Raw genomic sequence first — 12,500 nt, forward strand, 5'->3', positions numbered from 1 at the left:
GTGGGAAGAATAGGGAAATGGGGATAAAGTCCTATTTTCTCGTAAATATAAGGGGGATTGAAAAAAGACTGTGATGGTTTTATGGGAAGTGGGAAATAGTTGAGGTTTCACGTGGGAAGAATGGGAAAATAGGATAATATTTTGCGTGAGAAGAAACGGAAAAAAGGAAATGGGCAAGAGAAAGTCCTATTTTCATGACATTATGCGGAATTGGAAACAGGTGCGAGGATTTTGTGGGAAGAAGAGGGTGTAGGAGATTTGTATGGGAAGAATGGTAAATTTGGGAGTGCTTTGCGTGGAAAGAATTGGGAAAATGGGTAAAAGTTTTGTATGAAATGTATGATAAAAATAGATAATTTTGCTTGGAAAGACTAGAGAAGAGGAATGAGGCTTCTAGAATTTTATAGAAAAATGGGGAAAGGGATGAGTAATTTGTGTGGGAAGAATGGGAAAAATTTTGAGTAATAAGCGTGGGAAGAATGGGAAAATGATGCGTAATAAGTGTGAAAAGATTGAGAAAAAGGATGAGTAGTTTTTGTCAGAAGATTGGGAGAAATGATGAGTAATTTGTGTGAGAAGAATGGGAAAAAGGAATTAGCAATTTTTGTAGGAATTGGGAAAAAAGATTAGTAATTTGTGGAAAGAATTGTGTGGAAAGAATGGGAAAAAAAGATTAGTAAGTTGTGTGGAAAGAATGGGAAAAAGCATTAGTAAGTTGTGTGGAAATAATGGGAAAAAGGATAAGAAAATTGTGTGGAAAGAATGGGAAAAATGATTAGTAAGCTGTGTGGAAAGAATGGGAAAAAAGGTCTAATAACTTGTGTGGAAAAAATGGGAAAAAAAGATTAGTAACGTGTGAGGAAAGAATGGGAAAAAGGATTAGTAAGTTGTGTGGAAAGAATGAGAAAAGGGATTAGTAACTTGTGTGGAAAGAATGAGAAAAGGGATTAGTAACTTGTGTGGAAAGAATGAGAAAAGGGATTAGTAACTTGTGTGGAAAGAATGAGAAAAGGGATTAGTAACTTGTGTGGAAAGAATGAGAAAAGGGATTAGTAACTTGTGTGGAAAGAATGAGAAAAGGGATTAGTAACTTGTGTGGAAAGAATGAGAAAAGGGATTAGTAACTTGTGTGGAAAGAATGAGAAAAGGGATTAGTAACTTGTGTGGAAAGAATGAGAAAAGGGATTAGTAACTTGTGTGGAAAGAATGAGAAAAGGGATTAGTAACTTGTGTGGAAAGAATGAGAAAAGGGATTAGTAACTTGTGTGGAAAGAATGAGAAAAGGGATTAGTAACTTGTGTGGAAAGAATGAGAAAAGGGATTAGTAACTTGTGTGGAAAGAATGAGAAAAGGGATTAGTAACTTGTGTGGAAAGAATGAGAAAAGGGATTAGTAACTTGTGTGGAAAGAATGAGAAAAGGGATTAGTAACTTGTGTGGAAAGAATGAGAAAAGGGATTAGTAACTTGTGTGGAAAGAATGAGAAAAGGGATTAGTAACTTGTGTGGAAAGAATGAGAAAAGGGATTAGTAACTTGTGTGGAAAGAATGAGAAAAGGGATTAGTAACTTGTGTGGAAAGAATGAGAAAAGGGATTAGTAACTTGTGTGGAAAGAATGAGAAAAAGGATTAGTAACTTGTGTGGAAAGAATGAGAAAAGGGATTAGTAACTTGTGTGGAAAGAATGAGAAAAGGGATTAGTAACTTGTGTGGAAAGAATGGGAAAAAGTATTAGTAAGTTGTGTGGAAAGAGTGGGAAAAAGGATTAGTAAGTTGTGTGGAAACGATGGGAAAAATGATTAGCAAGTTGTGTAGAAAGAATGGGAAAAAGGGTTTAGTAACTTGTGTGGAAAGAATTGGGAAAAAAAGATTAGTAACGTGTGAGGAAAGAATGGGAAAAGGATTAGTAAGTTGTGTGGAAAGAATGGGAAAAAAAGATTAGTAACTTGTGTGGAAAGAATGGGAAAAAAAGATTAGTAACTTGTGTGGAAAGAATGGGAAAAAGGATTAGTAAGTTGTGTGGAAAGAATGGGAAAAAAAGATTAGTAACTTGTGTGGAAAGAATGGGAAAAAGGATTAGTAAGTTGTGTGGAAAGAATGGGAAAAAAAGATTAGTAACTTGTGTGGAAAGAATGGGAAAAAGGATTAGTAAGTTGTGTGGAAAGAATGAGAAATGGGATTAGTAACTTGTGTGGAAAGAATGGGAAAAAAGCTTTAGTAACTTGTGTGGAAAGAATGGGAAAAAAAGATTAGTAACTTGTGTGGAAAGAATGGGAAAAAGGATTAGTAAGTTGTGTGGAAAGAATGGGAAAAAAAGATTAGTAACTTGTGTGGAAAGAATGGGAAAAAGGATTAGTAAGTTGTGTGGAAAGAATGAGAAATGGGATTAGTAACTTGTGTGGAAAGAATGGGAAAAAAGCTTTAGTAACGTGTGTGGAAAAAATGGGAAATAGGATTTGTAAGTTGTGTGGAAAGAATGGGAAAAAAAAGATTAGTAACTTGTGTGGAAAGATTGGGAAAAAGGATTAGTAATTTGTGTGGAAAGATTGGGAAAAGGATTAATAATTTGTGTGGAAAGAATGGGAAATAAAGGGTTAAATAATTTGTGGAAAAAAAAGGAGAAAGGATTAATAATGTGTGGAAAGAATGGGAAAAAAGGATTATTAAGTTGTGTGGAAAGAATGGGAAAAAAAGATTGGTAACTTATGTGGAGAGAATGGGAAAAAGGATTAGTAAGTTGTGTGGAAAGATTGGGAAAAGGATTAATAATTTATGTGGAAAGAATGGGGAAAAAGGATTAATAATTTGTGGAAAGAATGAGAAAAAAGGATTAGTAATTTGTGGAGAGAATGGGAAAAAGGATTAATAATTTGTGTGGAAAGAATGGGGAAAAAGGATTAATAATTTATGTGGAAAGAATGGGGAAAAAGGATTAATAATTTGTGGAAAGAATGAGAAAAAAGGATTAGTAATTTGTGGAGAGAATGGGAAAAAGGATTAGTAATTTGCGTGGAAATAATGGGAAAAGGGATTAATAATTTGTGTGGAAAGAAAGGGGAAAAAGGATTAATAATTTGTGTGGAAAACAGGGGAAAAAATGATTACCAATTTGTGTGGAAAAACTGGGGAAAAAGGATTAATAATTTGTGTGGAAAAAAAGGGGAAAAAGGATTAGCAATTTGTGTGGAAAGAATGGGGAAAAAGGATTAGTAATCTGCGTGGAAAAATTGGGAAAAATTATTAGTAATTTATGAGGAAAGAATGAGAAAAAGGATTAGTAAGTTGTGTGGAAAGAATGGGAAAAGGATTAATAATTTTTGTGGAAAGAATGGGGAAAAACGATTAATAATTTGTGGAAAGAATGGGGAAAAAGGATTAATAATTTGTCGAAAGAATGGGGAAAAAGGATTAATAATTTGTCGAAAGAATGGGGAAAAAGGATTAATAATTTGTCGAAAGAATGGGAGAAAGGATTAATAGTGTGTGGAAAGAATGGGAAAAAAGGATTATTAAGTTGTGTGGAAAGAATGGGAAAAAAGATTAGTAACTTGTGTGGAAAGAATGAGAAAAAGGATTAATAACTTGTGTGGAAAGAATGGGAAAAAAGATTAGCAACTTGTGTGGAAAGAATGGGAAAAAGAATTAGTAAGGTGTGTGGAAAGAATGGGAGAAAAAGATTAGCAACTTGTGTGGAAAGAATGGGAAAAAGGATTAGTAAGGTTTGTGGAAAGAATGGGAGAAAAAGATTAGCAACTTGTGTGGAAAGAATGGGAAAAAGGATTAGTAAGTTGTGTGGAAAGAATGGGAAAAAGGATTAATAATTTGTGGAAAGAATGAGAGAAAGGATTAATAATGTGTGGAAAGAATGGGAAAAAAGGTTTAGTAACTTGTGTGGAAAGAATGGGAAAAAAGATTAGCAACTTGTGTGGAAAGAATGGGAAAAAGGATTAGTAAGTTGTGTGGAAAGAATGGGAAAAAGGATTAATAATTTGTGGAAAGAATGAGAGAAAGGATTAATAATGTGTGGAAAGAATGGGAAAAAAGGTTTAGTAACTTGTGTGGAAAGAATGGGAAAAAAGATTAGCAACTTGTGTGGAAAGAATGGGAAAAAGGATTAGTAAGGTTTGTGGAAAGAATGGGAGAAAAAGATTAGCAACTTGTGTGGAAAGAATGGGAAAAAGGATTATTAAGTTGTGTGGAAAGAATGGGAAAAAAGGTTTAGTAACTTGTGTGGAAAGAATGGGAAAAAAGATTAGCAACTTGTGTGGAAAGAATGGGAAAAAGGATTAGTAAGGTTTGTGGAAAGAATGGGAGAAAAAGATTAGCAACTTGTGTGGAAAGAATGGGAAAAAGGATTAGTAAGTTGTGTGGAAAGAATGGGAAAAAAGGTTTAGTAACTTGTGTGGAAAGAATGGGAAAAAGGATTAATAATTTGTGGAAAGAATGAGAGAAAGGATTAATAATGTGTGGAAAGAATGGGAAAAAAGGTTTAGTAACTTGTGTGGAAAGAATGGGAAAAAAGATTAGCAACTTGTGTGGAAAGAATGGGAAAAAGAATTAGTAAGGTGTGTGGAAAGAATGGGAGAAAAAGATTAGCAACTTGTGTGGAAAGAATGGGAAAAAGGATTATTAAGTTGTGTGGAAAGAATGGGAAAAAAGGTTTAGTAACTTGTGTGGAAAGAATGGGAAAAAGGATTAATAATTTGTGGAAAGAATGAGAGAAAGGATTAATAATGTGTGGAAAGAATGGGAAAAAAGGTTTAGTAACTTGTGTGGAAAGAATGGGGAAAAAGGATTAATAATTTGTGGAAAGAATGAGAGAAAGGATTAATAATGTGTAGAAAGAATGGGAAAAAGGATTAATAATTTGTGGAAAGAATGAGAGAAAGGATTAATAATGTGTGGAAAGAATGGGAAAAAAGGTTTAGTAACTTGTGTGGAAAGAATGGGGAAAAAGGATTAATAATTTGTGGAAAGAATGAGAGAAAGGATTAATAATGTGTAGAAAGAATGGGAAAAAGGATTAGTAATTTGCGTGGAAAGAATTGGAAAAAAAGATATTAAATTTGTGTGGAAAGAATGAGGAAAAAAGGATTAGTAATTGGAGAGAATGGGAAAAAGGATTAATTATTTGTATGGAAAGAATGGGGAAAAAGAATTAGTAATTTGTGTGGAGAGAATGGGAAAAAGGGTTAATAATTAGTGTGGAAAGAATAGGGGAAATAAGGATTAGTAATTTGTGTGGAAAGAATGGGAAAAAATTATCCGTAATTTGTGTGGAAAGAATGAGAAAAAGGATTAATCATTTGTGTGGAAAAATAGGAATAAAAGGATTAGTAATTTATGTGGAAAGAATGGGGAAAAAGAAGTAGTAATTTAGGGGAAAAGAATGGGGAAAAAAGGATTAAAAATCTATGTGATAAGATTGGGGAAAAGGGATTAATAATCTATGTGATAAGAATGGGGAAAAGGGATTAATAATCTATGTGATAAGAATGGGGAAAAGGGATTAATAATCTATGTGATAAGAATGGGGAAAAGGGATTAATAATCTATGTGATAAGAATGGGGAAAAGGGATTAATAATCTATGTGATAAGAATGGGGAAAAGGGATTAATAATCTATGTGATAAGAATGGGGAAAAGGGATTAATAATCTATGTGATAAGAATGGGGAAAAGGGATTAATAATCTAAGTGATAAGAATGGGGAAAAGGGATTAATAATCTAAGTGATAAGAATGGGGAAAAGGGATTAATAATCTAAGTGATAAGAATGGGGAAAAGGGATTAATAATCTATGTGATAAGAATGGGGAAAAGGGATTAATAATCTAAGTGATAAGAATGGGGAAAAGGGATTAATAATCTAAGTGATAAGAATGGGGAAAAGGGATTAATAATCTAAGTGATAAGAATGGGGAAAAGGGATTAATAATCTATGTGATAAGAATGGGGAAAAGGGATTAATAATCTATGTGATAAGAATGGGGAAAAGGGATTAATAATCTAAGTGATAAGAATGGGGAAAAGGATTAATAATCTATGTGATAAGAATGGGGAAAAGGGATTAATAATCTAAGTGATAAGAATGGGGAAAAGGGATTAATAATCTATGTGATAAGAATGGGGAAAAGGGATTAATAATCTATGTGATAAGAATGGGGAAAAGGGATTAATAATCTATGTGATAAGAATGGGGAAAAGGGATTAATAATCTATGTGATAAGAATGGGGAAAAGGGATTAATAATCTATGTGATAAGAATGGGGAAAAGGGATTAATAATCTATGTGATAAGAATGGGGAAAAGGGATTAATAATCTATGTGATAAGAATGGGGAAAAGGGATTAATAATCTATGTGATAAGAATGGGGAAAAGGGATTAATAATCTATGTGATAAGAATGGGGAAAAGGGATTAATAATCTATGTGATAAGAATGGGGAAAAGGGATTAATAATCTAAGTGATAAGAATGGGGAAAAGGGATTAATAATCTAAGTGATAAGAATGGGGAAAAGGGATTAATAATCTATGTGATAAGAATGGGGAAAAGGGATTAATAATCTAAGTGATAAGAATGGGGAAAAGGGATTAATAATCTATGTGATAAGAATGGGGAAAAGGGATTAATAATCTAAGTGATAAGAATGGGGAAAAGGGATTAATAATCTATGTGATAAGAATGGGGAAAAGGGATTAATAATCTAAGTGATAAGAATGGGGAAAAGGGATTAATAATCTATGTGATAAGAATGGGGAAAAGGGATTAATAATCTAAGTGATAAGAATGGGGAAAAGGGATTAATAATCTATGTGATAAGAATGGGGAAAAGGGATTAATAATCTAAGTGATAAGAATGGGGAAAAGGGATTAATAATCTATGTGATAAGAATGGGGAAAAGGGATTAATAATCTAAGTGATAAGAATGGGGAAAAGGGATTAATAATCTATGTGATAAGAATGGGGAAAAGGGATTAATAATCTATGTGATAAGAATGGGGAAAAGGGATTAATAATCTATGTGATAAGAATGGGGAAAAGGGATTAATAATCTATGTGATAAGAATGGGGAAAATGGATTAGTAGTTTGCATTTGAAGTATAGGAAAATGGTCAATGTTTTCAGTGGGAAGAATTAGGAAAAAAGTGTCGGGAATAGAGACATCTGTAAAATACTGAACATTATTGAGAATTAGGAAGAAAGCAGAGTTTGGAAGATTTATCTGAGGGAGGAATGAAATTACTGATTAAGAAATTGAATCATAGGAAGATTCTGTTGAGAAGCATGAGAAGGAGACATAGGAAGATTTTACAAGAATGCTTAAATGCAAGAAGACGTAGGAAGAGGAGAGAGAATTATTGTACAACGTCGTTGGAATGTTGGAGACTTGTGTGAGAAACCAGAACAGAGTATAGTCAATTCTTTTTAGCGAGGCAGATTTGCACCGACTCGCAGGGGTGCCCTTTTAGCTCGGAAACGTTCCCGCTCGCTGATTGGTTGGACAAGATAATTCTAACCAATCAGAGAGCAGGAAACTTTTCCGAGCTAAAAGGGCACCGCTGTGAGTCGGTGCAAATGTGTCTCATTAAAAAAAATTAGTATACAGTAGTAACTGGTTTAAATTGTTAACAGACATATTTCAACATAGATGTTGCTGATCTTAAACATATCAATAGTTTTTCCAGTCTTTATAACTTAAATTAACTTTCAAAGGAAATGTCCTAACAATTATCTAGGGATAAATAAATACCGCTTTATCTTGAATTTTACAGTTCATTATGGATTCAACAGTGTTGTAAGTTTTCATATATACAGGGTGTCCCAAAATAATGTATACACTCTTTGGATTGTTACAACTCGCTCAATTTATTGATATTAACGTGGAAAACAGATTCATAGGAGAGAAACAATGCACAGTGAAAATGTAAGGATACATGGGGCAATTTGAGAATGTTGAAACAAAAAAAAATCAAGTTTTCCACGTTAATATCAATACATTGAACAAGTTGTAACAATCCAAAGAGTGTATACATTATTTTGAGACACCCTGTATATATATATATATATATATATATATATATATATATATATATATATATATATATATATATATATAAATATATATACATACATATATATATATATATATACATATATATATAAATATATATATATATATATATATATATATATATATATATATATATATATATACTTTACACCATAATCAGTCCCTTTTTCTTATTAGCATAATCTAAGCCAAAACATAATTCATACATATTCAAAGCCAGATACTTTTTTATTTATATACATATATATATATATATATATATATACATATATATATATATATATATATATCCAATAAAATTCTTATACTTTTAAACCAGGTACTTCAGTATATGTAATTATCATAGAAATAGAAATTCATATATAAATAACATTATTTAAACTAAATCTATACTTCATGAGGAAGACTAAACCCTACATACATTTAGGAAAAAGAATTGACTAATATGTACAATTGGACTCTGAGGGAATACACATAGCCACACCCTTACTGCATGAAGAGTTTTTGCCATCTCTCCCTTAACTATCTTTTTGGATACTGGCCGCTAAGTGAGGGTGTGACAAGGTGTACCGCTTCGGAGCGAATCCAACTGTATCCCAAAGCATGAATTAAATATAAATATTATCAACACATAAAAAATACATATTTATTAGACTATGTAAATTTATTACCTCTTAAATGTGTCATAGTTTTGTATATATCAACCAATAAAGTTGAAGAAAAATTTTATTGTTACAGAATCTCACAAACATAACAGATTCTACCTTTCAAAAAAGTCATAATTTTATATATAACAACCAATAAAGTTGAAGAATTTTTTTTTATTATTGCAGAATCTCACAAACACAACAGATTCTACTTTTCAAAAAAAAAGTCAAAATCATCATATGCAACATCAGCAAATCTAGAGAAATCTAAGGAAATAAAAAATAAAAACACAAATAATCTCAGTTAACAGTTTATTAACAGTTTATTTATTAGTCTCGAAAAATAAGGCACAAGATGTGATATAACTCACTTTAAAAAAACGCTCAAAAACTCACCACTGACACGAGAGGAAATGAGTTTGAGGTGAACAAAATGATGTGAAAAATCAAAAAAAGTATATAAGAAAATCGTTGACATAACTGGCTTTTTTTTTTAATCTGTCCGACCACAGGCACAAAGAAGCTGATAATTAAAAGCTGGTACTTTTGAAATAACTCTCTGTATGTCTGTTTGTTCGTGCTTCGGTTTCATTCGTTTATATAATAATTACACAAGGCATGATCCAATTGGTGTCTGTTAGTATCGCTTTTATTATATCCTCTCTCTCTCTCTCTCTCTCTCTCTCTCTCTCTCTCTCTCTCTCTCTCTCTCTCTCTCTCTCTCTCTCTCTCTTTCACAATTATACAAACATAAGGCCTCACACTGAGGGACCTGGGGAACCCAAACATAGAATAAGGCACAAAATAAGGCTCTCTCTCTCTCTCTCTCTCTCTCTCTCTCTCTCTCTCTCTCTCTCTCTCTCTCTCTCTCTCTCTCTCTCTCTCTCTCTCTCTCTCTTTCACAATTATACAAGCATAAGGCCTCACACTGAGGGACCTGGGGAACCCAAACATATAATAAGGCACAAAATAAGGCTCTCTCTCTCTCTCTCTCTCTCTCTCTCTCTCTCTCTCTCTCTCTCTCTCTCTCTCTCTCTCTCTCATTTCCACGATTTTATATATATACTGTATATAATATATATATATATATATATATATATATATATATATATATATATATATATATATATATATATATATATTATATATATATATATATATATTATATATATATATATACATACATATATGAACATTAGGTTTTTCCTCTATCCTTTTCACAATATATGAAAAAAGCTGTCTCCTTTTTCGCTGTGTATTGGTCCTATCCCAAATATACAAACTATAGACAAGAATCTCTCTCTCTCTCTCTCTCTCTCTCTCTCTCTCTCTCTCTCTCTCTCTCTCTCTCTCTCTCTCTCTTAACAAGGTCATATATCAGTGGCCTATCTGTGAGATCACTCTAAATAGGAGGCTGAAATTCATGACTTGAAGTCAGCCAATGGAAAACTCCCTCATTTGTATACTCAACGAAAACTTAAATGTTCGAATGGAAATATTGTTAATAATTAATAATCAACTGTTTAAAAAAAAAAAAGCTAAAAGAGTTTGAAATGGCAGTAAATGAATAAACCTAATCAGGAAAGAAAGATGAACATACTGCATTGTTTTAACCATATTTTGGTTGGATTTCCGAAACCCAGGGTGGAAAAAAAAACATAACCGTCCGAATGGCAACACTAGCGATGTAAACCGAATAGTTGGCAACTGACGTCGACTCATTGCATGCCTTACGAGTCAGGCGAGAGAGACTATTCGCTTATTCCATTGCAAAAGACGCCGAATCTCCAAATCATATCTGTTAATTATACGTCTGGAAACCCATTTTTTCTGCCTGATTCCCCCGATAGAGAAAGTAAACAACCCATCTCACTGACAACATGATTATGCCACAAACGCGGTTTGGCATCTATGATGGACTTCGAGCCGAACCTTTAGATTATCACGCCCACCGAAATGTCATTCACATGTGAATACGTATATTTACATACATACATAAATCTAGAGTCAAGCATAAATCCACGTACATATGTGAATACGTCTATTTACATACATAAATCCACGAACATGTGTGAATAAATATATTTACATACATAAATTCACGCACATGTGAATTCGTACATTTACATAAATATATTCACGTACATGTGAATACGTATGTTTACGTAAATAAATTCACGTACATGTGAATATGTATATTTACATAAATATATTTACGTACATGTGAATACGTATATTTACATAAATAAATTCACGAACATATGTGAACACGTATTATTATATACATAAACACATACATACACAATGTAAAGTATTCAGATTTGAAATCGAGTATATTTACGTGATAGACTAACATCAATCAATAAATTAGCTCTGAAAATGTCGCTATGATCAAAATTGAGAGAAAAAAAAATGTGTGTAATAAAAGGAAATTTAGGTTAGGTTAGGTTTCTCGTCTTTTGAATTGTTAATGCTATGATAAACATTTTTAATATCACATTGAATTATTATTTTTTATTTAAGATCCGATACATAACTGATTATCTATCTATCTATCTATCTATCTATCTATCTATCTATCTATCTATCTACACTTCATCACCCAAAACCTAACATCAGTTTCTATCTTCTAAAGATAAAACGTTATGTGAAACTTATTCCAACCATAAGTAAATAATAAAGAGATAAAGAAAAAAAATCTTTTACACATTACTAAAAATATCTAAAAAAATTATATTAAAATACTATTATGGCATTTACAAACTGGAACAATAAATAACCTATGAGAAATCTAATGATTAATGAAATGTAAATATCTACCTATAAATTTACGAAAAAGATTTATAAACTAGATCAATAAATTCCCAAATTTTTATTACAACTGGAGCAATAGATAAACAAAAACTGATTTACAAACTGGACCAATAAATCACCAAAACTGATTTACAAACTGGACCAATAAATCCCAAATAAATGATTCCAAACCGGACCAATATATCACTAATAAATTATTTATGAACTGGACCAATAAATCACCAAATTGATTTACAAATTGGACCAATGAATCACCAAAAACGATTTACAAATTGGCCCAATAAATCACCAAAAACGATTTACAAATTGGACCAATAAATCACCAAAAATGATTTACCAACTGGACCAATAAATCACAAAAAACATATTTACAAACTGGACCAATAAATCACAAAAAAAATTACAAACTGGACTAATAAATCACAAAAAACGAGATTTACAAAGTGGACCAATAAATCACAAGTAAATGAATCACAAACTGGACCAATAAGTTACAAAAAAAAAAATACAAATTGGACCAACAAATTACCGAAAAAGGATTTACAAGCTGGAATAATAAATCACAAAAAAGGGATTTTCAAAATGGGTAAATAATTCACCAAAAAGGGATTTTCAAATTGGACCAACAAATCATAAATGTATTACTAAATTGGACCAATACATTACCAAAGAAGGATTTACAAACTGGACCAATAAATCGTTATAAAAAGATCTACAAACTGGACCAATAAATCGTTATAAAAAGATCTACAAACTGGACCAATAAATCGTTATAAAAAGATCTACAAACTGGACCAATAAATCACCAGAAAATGATTTACAAACTGGACCAATAAATCGATATAAAAGGATACAAACTGGACCAAAAAATCACCAGAAAAGGATTCACAAACTGGATCAATAAATCGTGATAAAAGGATCTAAAAACTGGACCAATAAATCACCAAAGAAGGATTTTCAAACTGG

Source organism: Palaemon carinicauda, chromosome 29 (genome assembly GCF_036898095.1).
Source record: "Palaemon carinicauda isolate YSFRI2023 chromosome 29, ASM3689809v2, whole genome shotgun sequence".
Taxonomy (NCBI): Eukaryota; Metazoa; Arthropoda; class Malacostraca; order Decapoda; family Palaemonidae; genus Palaemon; species Palaemon carinicauda.